Raw genomic sequence first — 11,700 nt, forward strand, 5'->3', positions numbered from 1 at the left:
GTAGTGTAGATGGTGCTAACAGGCAGGAACCGGGGCAACTGCAGGGTATAGGGTTGTCACGGTGTAGGCACGAGGGTGATACAGCTGGAAACCGGGCTCCTGACCATGCGGGAATACTGGGCGTGCGATTCCTCGTTGTCCTTAGTCAGAGCACCAATTATCACACCAATGCCAAGGTTCAGAAACAACAGTAGTTGTATATTTATTATAACGGTGGTAACTAGTAGCAACAGTCTCTCCGGATGCAACCGGGAATAAGGCAATCCGGAATAAAGGAGAGTAATGGGTGATGCTGCAATAGGCTGTGAGAGTAGCGTGCTGAATGATGGGAGTAGTAGTGATACTGAGGATAATATGCTGGGTGGAATGAGACTTGAATGAAATACTTGCTGTTGATGATTAGAGAAGATGATGAGAGGAATGACTGAAGAATCAACACCCAGATGAGAATCTTGAGACTTGAGACAGGAACACAGCCAGCCGACTGGAGCAGCAGAGCACACGCAGGCCTCTCTCTTAGTAGGGAGAGAGGACAAACACACCCTATCCCCTCTGTGGCAGGGATTAGACTCAGGTAGAACAGGAAGTCACATGGTAACCCCAGCCAAAGCTCGAATGGAAAAAATGAATGGAATAGCAGACCTGAATACTGAGAAGGGTAACACAATACACACAGTTTGCAGTGGACCATAGCTTTCCAGAACAGAACTGGTTATAATACAAGTGTGACCATAAGAGGGGCTGTTCTGGGACACTGCATACCTCCCTACTAGAAATGAGCCGACCTCGGCGAACCACAAGTTGAGGTAGATGTGGCCGAATGAACATAGAGAACCAGGACAACAAGACAAGAGGAAGGAATGTTAGTGTGAGTGAGTATGTAGATGTGTGTTTCCCACGCTGAAGGCACAGGTGACAAGAGAAAATATGAAGAGAAAGAAAACCCTAGTGGCAGGACTTCACCTAGGGGTGCCTAACGTACTCTAGTTACAGGTAGTTAGTGCGTGGACCATCTGACATGGAAGTCAGGACTACTTAACTGCTGGTGGGGGACCCTCAATTCCAGCCAGTGTGGACAGTAGGTTTCCAATGAAATACGTTACCTTGCTGGAAAAAGAACGTGAAGACCTGTGTACTGCCTTGGGTGACTGTGTGAAGTGACTTGGACACCTGGAAGAGAAAAGAATAAAATAACAAAAGCAAACATACAGTTGAGGCCTCAATACACACCACTCAATCATACGACACAAGTACTTCATAGGCCAAACACACGAAAAGGAATCCAAGGTGCAATGTGTATGGACAAGTGTAAGTGTGGAGTGGGACTATGTGCAGCAACTACTGTGTTGGGACAAGACAAGGATAAACAAACAATGGAGACACAAGGAAGGGAAACATAGAGGACAACAAACACTATGAGGTCCTGAAGAACACTGGCGCAAATAATCTTTCCAGTGGATGACACAATAATACAATATATGAGGAAAAATAGAAAACCCTTTAGGAAATACACTCTTTAGAAAATAGACTCTCTCTGAGGCTATAGATACATACTGACTTCTTACTCAGAGGAGGAGGAAACTGTCTGACTCTGACATGAAAATTTACACTGTGAGAAGAAATACTTTGTCTAAAGACACACTTTACTCTGAGACTCTAAATGACTTTCCTGCCTACTCAGAGGTAGGAAATATATATATATAAGACTCTGACATGAAAATAGACTTTCTCTGAGGCTATAGATATATACTGACTTCTTACTCAGAGGTAGGAAATATATATATATAAGACTCTGACATGAATATAGACTTTTGACCACTGAAGGGCTATAATAAGCTTCTTACCGGCCAATAACACACAACTTCTACTCATCCTCTTAGCAAACACATTACTACAGGTTTCACATCTCTCTAACTCTTACCATGAGTTACTTCAGACCTATAAAACAACGCACTGCGACCGCTCATTGGCCAAAACCTGGTGAGGAGCTGCTCCCCCCCTACAATCTCCACATCCATGAAGCCCACTTGCTTCACTTCTTTTTCTTGTATGTCTCTCTCAATTCGCGCCAGCAGACAGATCCATCCCACATCTGCTGCGGTCTTCTGCCATTCAAGAGACATAACAAGGCACCACCAGCCGACTGGGGTCTGTCCGCTGTCATGGTGTCACCATCTCGAGTGCTGGGTGCCCAGGGTCGCGAACTATACACCCACCAGGGGACTGGACTCGCTTTGTCATCTACCCCACAACTACACATCTCAGCTAACACATACATTATATCCTATTAAACAGTTATAGCAATTCTATGACTATTATCCCACTTCTGACACCATTATGTAACCGGTTGCTTTTGATAATAGTCTGAGAAGGCTATAACCACACAGATTTATAGAAAAATAAGAGATTTATTACAGAAAACAATACTTAGCTGTAGTTACAGATGGTACAGATGCATAGATGTTCCTTCCACAATGAGATGGGGAGCCCCATTGTATATTATGGACTAATATACACCCATCTCGCTCGATGACAGGGTGCTGGGCACCTTCCATCCATGGTCCCAGCTGAGGCTGACTAGAAGCTACATACCCCCGACCTTTATAGTAAGTTTGGGTGGGGGGTGATGTGCTTCCAGAAATGTCTATGTAGACCACTGATGACCATGAATGGAAGTTTCCCCGGCCTTGTACATGTTTATCAAGCACAATGGGCACATGGTTTTACAACTACAGCTACAAGGTTTTGACAGCTGAACAACAACAACAACCAATTTTGACATTACTGGGGAGGTAGACCCATCTGGTTACACCCCTTATATACAGATCTGTATCCGGGGGGTGCACATAGACTCCGCCCAGTTGTAGGGACCCCCTGTAACCCCTTAAATACAGATCTGTATCCGGGGGGTGCACATAGACTCCGCCCAGTTGTAGGGACTCCCTGTAACCCCTTATATACAGATCTGTATCCGGGGGGTGCACATAGACTCCACCCAGTTGTAGGGACCCCCTGTAACCCCTTATATACAGATCTGTATCCGGGGGGTGCACATAGACTCCGCCCAGTTGTAGGGACCCCCTGTAACCCCTTATATACAGATCTGTATCCAGGGGGGGGAATATAGACTCCACCCAGTTGTAGGGACCCCCTGTAACCTTTTACATACAGATCTGTATCCGGGGGGAGGGGGGTGCACATAGACTCCGCCCAGTTGTAGGGACCCCCTGTAACCCCTTATATACAGATCTGTATCCGGGGGGTGCACATAGACTCCACCCAGTTGTAGGGACCCCCTGTAACCCCTTATATACAGATCTGTATCCGGGGGGTGCACATAGACTCCACCCAGTTGTAGGGACCCCCTGTAACCTTTTACATACAGATCTGTATCCGGGGGGAGGGGGGTGCACATAGACTCCGCCCAGTTGTAGGGACCCCCTGTAACCCCTTATATACAGATCTGTATCCGGGGGGTGCACATAGACTCCACCCAGTTGTAGGGACCCCCTGTAACCCCTTATATACAGATCTGTATCCGGGGGGTGCACATAGACTCCACCCAGTTGTAGGGACCCCCTGTAACCTTTTACATACAGATCTGTATCCGGGGGGAGGGGGGTGCACATAGACTCCGCCCAGTTGTAGGGACCCCCTGTAACCCCTTATATACAGATCTGTATCCGGGGGGTGCACATAGACTCCACCCAGTTGTAGGGACCCCCTATAACCCCTTATATACAGATCTGTATCCGGGGGGAGGGGGCTGCACATAGACTCCACCCAGTTGTAGGGACCCCTGTAACCCCTTATATACAGATCTGTATCCAGGGGGTGCACATAGACTCCGCCCAGTTGTAGGGACCCCTGTAACCCCTTATATACAGATCTGTATCCAGGGGGTGCACATAGACTCCGCCCAGTTGTAGGGACCCCCTGTAACCCCTTATATACAGATCTGTATCCAGGGGGTGCACATAGACTCCGCCCAGTTGTAGGGACCCCCTGTAACCCCTTATATACAGATCTGTATCCAGGGGGTGCACATAGACTCCGCCCAGTTGTAGGGACCCCCTGTAACCCCTTATATACAGATCTGTATCCAGGGGGTGCACATAGACTCCGCCCAGTTGTAGGGACCCCCTGTAACCCCTTATATACAGATCTGTATCCAGGGGGTGCACATAGACTCCGCCCAGTTGTAGGGACCCCTGTAACCCCTTATATACAGATCTGTATCCAGGGGGTGCACATAGACTCCACCCAGTTGTAGGGACCCCCTATAACCCCTTATATACAGATCTGTATCCGGGGGGAGGGGGCTGCACATAGACTCCGCCCAGTTGTAGGGACCCCCTGTAACCCCTTATATACAGATCTGTATCCAGGGGGTGCACATAGACTCCGCCCAGTTGTAGGGACCCCCTGTAACCCCTTATATACAGATCTGTATCCAGGGGGTGCACATAGACTCCACCCAGTTGTAGGGACCCCCTGTAACCCCTTATATACAGATCTGTATCCAGGGGGTGCACATAGACTCCACCCAGTTGTAGGGACCCCCTATAACCCCTTATATACAGATCTGTATCCGGGGGGAGGGGGCTGCACATAGACTCCGCCCAGTTGTAGGGACCCCCTGTAACCCCTAATATACAGATCTGTATCCGGCCGTTGGTAACTCAGGAATTTGTATTTTTTTCTCTTTTTTGCTATTTATGACATTTCTGGGTAATATCATTTTATCCTGTTTCCATAGAAACGTTCTATTTCTGCAGCTTCTTGTGCAGCTTTAGGTCAATGGTGATTACATCACAGCCCCAAGAGCTGACACTCGTCTCCTCCTGCCATGCCGGCCCCAGGTTACATGCAGGGTTATCGCGGCTGCTGGGGGTGACACCCCATCCATGACTGTCACTGCCTGACACCCTGTACATGACTGTCACTGCCTGACACCCTGTACATGACTGTCACTATACCCTGTCCATGACTGTCACTGCCTGACACCCTGTCCATGACTGTCACTGCCTGACACCCTGTCCATGACTGTCACTGCCTGACACCCTGTCCGTGACTGTCACTACACCACATCCATGACTGTCACTACACCCCATCCATGACTGTCACTGCCTGACACCCTGTACATGACTGTCACTGCCTGACACCCTGTACATGACTGTCACTATACCCTGTCCATGACTGTCACTGCCTGACACCCTGTCCATGACTGTCACTGCCTGACACCCTGTACATGACTGTCACTATACCCTGTCCATGACTGTCACTGCCTGACACCCTGTCCATGACTGTCACTGCCTGACACCCTGTCCATGACTGTCACTGCCTGACACCCTGTCCGTGACTGTCACTACACCACATCCATGACTGTCACTACACCACATCCATGACTGTCACTACACCCCATCCATGACTGTCACTACATACCGTCCATGACTGTCACTGCCTGACACCCTGTCCATGACTGTCACTGCCTGACACCCTGTCCATGACTGTCACTACACCACATCCATGACTGTCACTGCCTGACACCCTGTCCATGACTGTCACTACACCCCATCCATGACTGTCACTACATACCGTCCATGACTGTCACTGCCTGACACCCTGTCCATGACTGTCACTGCCTGACACCCTGTACATGACTGTCACTACACCCCATCCATGACTGTCACTGCCTGACACCCTGTCCATGACTGTCACTACACCACATCCATGACTGTCACTGCCTGACACCCTGTCCATGACTGTCATTGCCTGACACCCTGTACATGACTGTCACTATACCCTGTCCATGACTGTCACGGCCTGACACCCTGTCCATGACTGTCACTACACCACATCCATGACTGTCACTACATACCATCCATGACTGTCACTGCCTGACACTCTGTACATGACTGTCACTATACCCTGTCCATGACTTTCACTGCCTGACACCCTGTCCATGACTGTCACTATACCCTGTCCATGACTGTCACTGCCTGACACCCTGTCCATGACTGTCACTACACACATCCATGACTGTCACTGCATGACACCCTGTCCATGACTGTCACTGCCTGACACCCTGTCCATGACTGTCACTACACCACATCCATGACTGTCACTACATACCATCCATGACTGTCACTGCCTGACACCCTGTCCATGACTGTCACTGCCTGACACCCTGTCCATGACTGTCACGGCCTGACACCCTGTCCATGACTGTCACTACACCACATCCATGACTGTCACTACATACCATCCATGACTGTCACTGCCTGACACCCTGTACATGACTGTCACTATACCCTGTCCATGACTTTCACTGCCTGACACCCTGTCCATGACTGTCACTATACCCTGTCCATGACTGTCACTGCCTGACACCCTGTCCATGACTGTCACTACACCACATCCATGACTGTCACTGCCTGACACCCTGTCCATGACTGTCACTGCCTGACACCCTGTCCATGACTGTCACTACACCACATCCATGACTGTCACTGCCTGACACCCTGTCCATGACTGTCACTACACCCCATCCATGACTGTCACTACACCACATCCATGACTGTCACTGCCTGACACCCTGTCCATGACTGTCACTACACCACATCCATGACTGTCACTGCCTGACACCCTGTCCATGACTGTCACTGCCTGACACCCTGTCCATGACTGTCACTGCCTGACACCCTGTCCATGACTGTCACTATACCACATCCATGACTGTCACTGCCTGACACCCTGTCCATGACTGTCACTACACCACATCCATGACTGTCACTACATACCGTCCATGACTGTCACTGCCTGACACCCTGTCCATGACTGTCACTGCCTGACACCCTGTACATGACTGTCACTATACCCTGTCCATGACTGTCACTGCCTGACACCCTGTCCATGACTGTCACTACACCACATCCATGACTGTCACTACATACCATCCATGACTGTCACTGCCTGACACACTGTCCATGACTGTCACTGCCTGACACCCTGTCCATGACTGTCATTGCCTGACACCCTGTCCATGACTATCACTATACCCTGTCCATGACTGTCACGGCCTGACACCCTGTCCATGACTGTCACTACACCACATCCATGACTGTCACTACATGCCATCCATGACTGTCACTGCCTGACACCCTGTCCATGACTGTCACTGCCTGACACCCTGTCCATGACTATCATTGCCTGACACCCTGTCCATGACTGTCACTACACCACATCCATGACTGTCACTACATACCATCCATGACTGTCACTGCCTGACACCCTGTACATGACTGTCACTATACCCTGTCCATGACTTTCACTGCCTGACACCCTGTCCATGACTGTCACTATACCCTGTCCATGACTGTCACTGCCTGACACCCTGTCCATGACTGTCACTACACCACATCCATGACTGTCACTGCCTGACACCCTGTCCATGACTGTCACTGCCTGACACCCTGTCCATGACTGTCACTACACCACATCCATGACTGTCACTACATACCATCCATGACTGTCACTGCCTGACACCCTGTCCATGACTGTCACTGCCTGACACCCTGTCCATGACTGTCACGGCCTGACACCCTGTCCATGACTGTCACTACACCACATCCATGACTGTCACTACATACCATCCATGACTGTCACTGCCTGACACCCTGTCCATGACTGTCACTGCCTGACACCCTGTCCATGACTATCATTGCCTGACACCCTGTCCATGACTGTCACTACACCACATCCATGACTGTCACTACATACCATCCATGACTGTCACTGCCTGACACCCTGTACATGACTGTCACTATACCCTGTCCATGACTTTCACTGCCTGACACCCTGTCCATGACTGTCACTATACACTGTCCATGACTGTCACTGCCTGACACCCTGTCCATGACTGTCACTACACCACATCCATGACTGTCACTGCCTGACACCCTGTCCATGACTGTCACTGCCTGACACCCTGTCCATGACTGTCACTACACCACATCCATGACTGTCACTACATACCATCCATGACTGTCACTGCCTGACACCCTGTCCATGACTGTCACTGCCTGACACCCTGTCCATGACTGTCACTACACCCCATCCATGACTGTCACTACACACCGTCCATGACTGTCACTGCCTGACACCCTGTCCATGACTGTCACTGCCTGACACCCTGTCCATGACTGTCATTGCCTGACACCCTGTCCATGACTATCGCTATACCCTGTCCATGACTGTCACTACACCACATCCATGACTGTCACAGCCTGACACCCTGTCCATGACTGTCACTACACCCCATCCATGACTGTCACTACACCACATCCATGACTGTCACTGCCTGACACCCTGTACATGACTGTCACTACACCCTGATGTCACTACACCCTGACCAAGGGCTGAGCAATATGGGCAAAAAATAAAATCTTGATTTTTAAAATTTTTTTGGGACAATTCTCGATTTAAATCTCGATTTTTTTTCTTTTTTACCAAATAAACAGAACATTTTTCTCCTTGCAGCGTAAGATTCTATTTTATTAACGTTTGAGACAACAACTGTATTGCTTCCCACTGTGACAGTTCACCCCCTGTGACCCCATGAAGTTTAGGAGATCTTCTTTCTGCCTCCATATAGGTAGGGTGTAGTAGTGGAGGTTTAGTGGATAAGTGGTGTAGTAGTACAGGTATAGTGGATAAGTGGTGTAGTAGTAGTACAGGTATAGTGGATAAGTGGTGTAGTAGTAGTACAGGTATAGTGAATAAGTGGTGTAGTAGTACAGGTATAGTGGAAAAGGGGTGTAGTAGTACAGGTATAGTGGATAAGGGGTATAGTAGTAGTACAGGTATAGTGGATAAGGGGTATAGTAGTAGTACAGGTATAGTGGATAAGGGGTGTAGTAGTACAGGTATAGTGGATAAGGGGTATAGTAGTAGTACAGGTATAGTGGATAAGGGGCGTAGTAGTACAGGTATAGTGGATAAGGGGCATAGTAGTACAGGTATAGTGGATAAGGGGCATAGTAGTACAGGTATAGTGGATAAGGGGTGTAGTAGTACAGGTATAGTGGATAATGGGTATAGTAGTAGTACAGGTATAATGGATAAGGGGTATAGTAGTAGTACAGGTATAGTGGATAAGGGGTATAGTAGTAGTACAGGTATAGTGGATAAGGGGCATAGTAGTACAGGTATAGTAGATAAGGGGCATAGTAGTACAGGTATTCCCCTCCTCTCACCCTGGGCACACACGTTATCCTCCTGACAGCACACAGAGGTCCCCTATCTCTTAAGCAGAAGGAAGCCGTAGGGACAACTGAGTTTGGGTGACTGGCAAAGGTGATGGCGTCGCTGCGGGTGCTGGAGCTGACTGTCATTACCTGACACCCCGTCCTTGACTGTCACTACACCCCGTCCATGACTGTCACTGCCTGACACCCCGTCTATGACTGTCACTGCCTGACACCCTGTCCATGACTTCACGACACCCCGTCCATGACTTTCACTACACCCCATCCATTGCTGTCACTGCCTTACACCCTGTCCAAATCTGTCACTGGCCTTGACTGTCACTACACCCCATCCATGACTGTAACTGCCTGACATCGTCTATGACTTTCACTACACCCTGTACATGACTGTCACTACACCCCATCCATCACTGTCACTGCCTTACACCCTGTCCAAGACTGTCACTGGCCATGACTGTCACTACACCCCATCCATGACTGTAACTGCCTGAAACCCTGTCCATGACTGTCACTATACCCTAACAATGACTGTCACTACACCTCGTCCATGACTGGCACTACACCCCGTGCATTACTTTCGCTGCCTGACACCCTGACCATACCTGTCACTGCCTGACACCCCTTCCATGACTGTCACTACACCCCATTCATGACTGTCACTGCCTGACACCTTGACCATGAATGTCTCTGCCTGACACCCCGTCCATGTTTGTCACTGCCTGACACCCTTTCTATGACTTCACTACACCCCATTCATGACTGTAACTGCCTAAAACCCTTTCTATGACTTTCACTACACCATAACCATGACTGTCACTACACCCCAACCATGACTGTCACTACACCCCAACCATGACTGTCACTACACCCCCTCCATGACTGTCACTACACCCCATCCATGACTGTCATTGCCTGACACCACGTCCAAGACTGTCACTACACCCTATCCAGGACTATAACTGCCTGACACCCTGTCTGACTTTCACTACACCCTGTCCATGACTTCACTACACCACATCCATGACTGTCACTACACCTTATCCATGACTGTCACTGCCTGACACCCTGACCATGACTGTCTCTGCCTGACACCCCGTTCATGACTGTCACTACACCCCATCCATGACTGGCAAAGGTGATGGCGTCGCTGCGGGTGCTGGAGCTGTACAGCAGGATCGATCCTACTGTACAGCTCTAGTAACTGCAGCGACACTATCACCTTTGCCAGTCACCCAAACTCAGTTGTCCCTACTGCTTCCTTCTGCTTAAGAGATCGGGGACCTCTGTGGGCTGTCAGAAGGGAAGCTCGTCCGCCACACCACCAGCCCAGTACCTTACCGCGCCGCCAGCCCCGTACCTCGCGTCGCTGTGCCAACAGCCCTGTACCTTGCCTTGCTTTGCCGACAGCCCTGTACCTCGCCTTGCTTTGGCGACAGCCCCGTACCTCGGCTCGCTGTGCCGCTAGCCCCGTACCTCACCTCACTGTGCCGCCAGCCCCTTACCTAGCCTCGCTGTGCCGCCAGCCCCATACCTCACCTCGCTGTGCCGCCAGCCCCAAACCTCACCTCGCTGTGCCGCCAGCCCCGTACCTCGCCTTGCTGTGCTGCCAGCCCCGTACCTCACCTTGCTGTGCCGCCAGCCCCGTACCTCGCCTGGCTGTGCTGCCAGCCCTGTTTTTCGCCTCGCTGTGCCGCCAGCTCTATACCTCGCCTCGCTGTGCCATTAGCCCCGTACCTTGCTTCGCTGTGCCGCAAGCCCTATACCTCGCCTCGCTGTGCTACCAGCTCTGTATTTTGCCTCCCTGTCCCGCCAGCCCCGTACCTTGCCGTGCCGACAGCCCCATACCTCGCCTCACTGTGCCGCCAGCCCCGTACCTCGCCACCAGCCCAGTACCTCGCTGTGTCGCCATCCCCTTACCGCGCCGCCAGCCCACCCGCAATGATTTTTTCTGAAAATTTACGCTTTTCACAAAAAATCTAATCAATTTTCAAATTCTGGGCAAATTAATCGAATTCATTTGATTAATCGCCCAGCCCTACCCTGACCATGACTGTCACTACACCCCATCCATGACTGTCACTGCCTGACACCCTGACCTTGACTGTCACTACACCCTGTCCATGATTGTCACTACACCCCATCCATGATTGTCACTGGCTGACACCCCTTCCATGACTGTCACTACACCCCTTCCATGACTGTCACTACACCCCATCCATGACTGTCACAGCCTGATACCCTGACCTTGACTGTCACTACATGCCATCCATTACTGTGACTGCCTGACACCCCTTCCATGACTGTCACTACACCCCATCCATGACTGTCACAGCCTGACACCCCTTCCATGACTGTCACTACACCCCATTCAGGACTGTCACTGCCTGACACCCTTTCCATGACTTCACTACACCCCATTCATGACTGTAAC

The sequence above is a fragment of the Dendropsophus ebraccatus genome, chromosome 4 (genome assembly GCF_027789765.1).
Source record: "Dendropsophus ebraccatus isolate aDenEbr1 chromosome 4, aDenEbr1.pat, whole genome shotgun sequence".
Classification (NCBI taxonomy): Eukaryota; Metazoa; Chordata; class Amphibia; order Anura; family Hylidae; genus Dendropsophus; species Dendropsophus ebraccatus.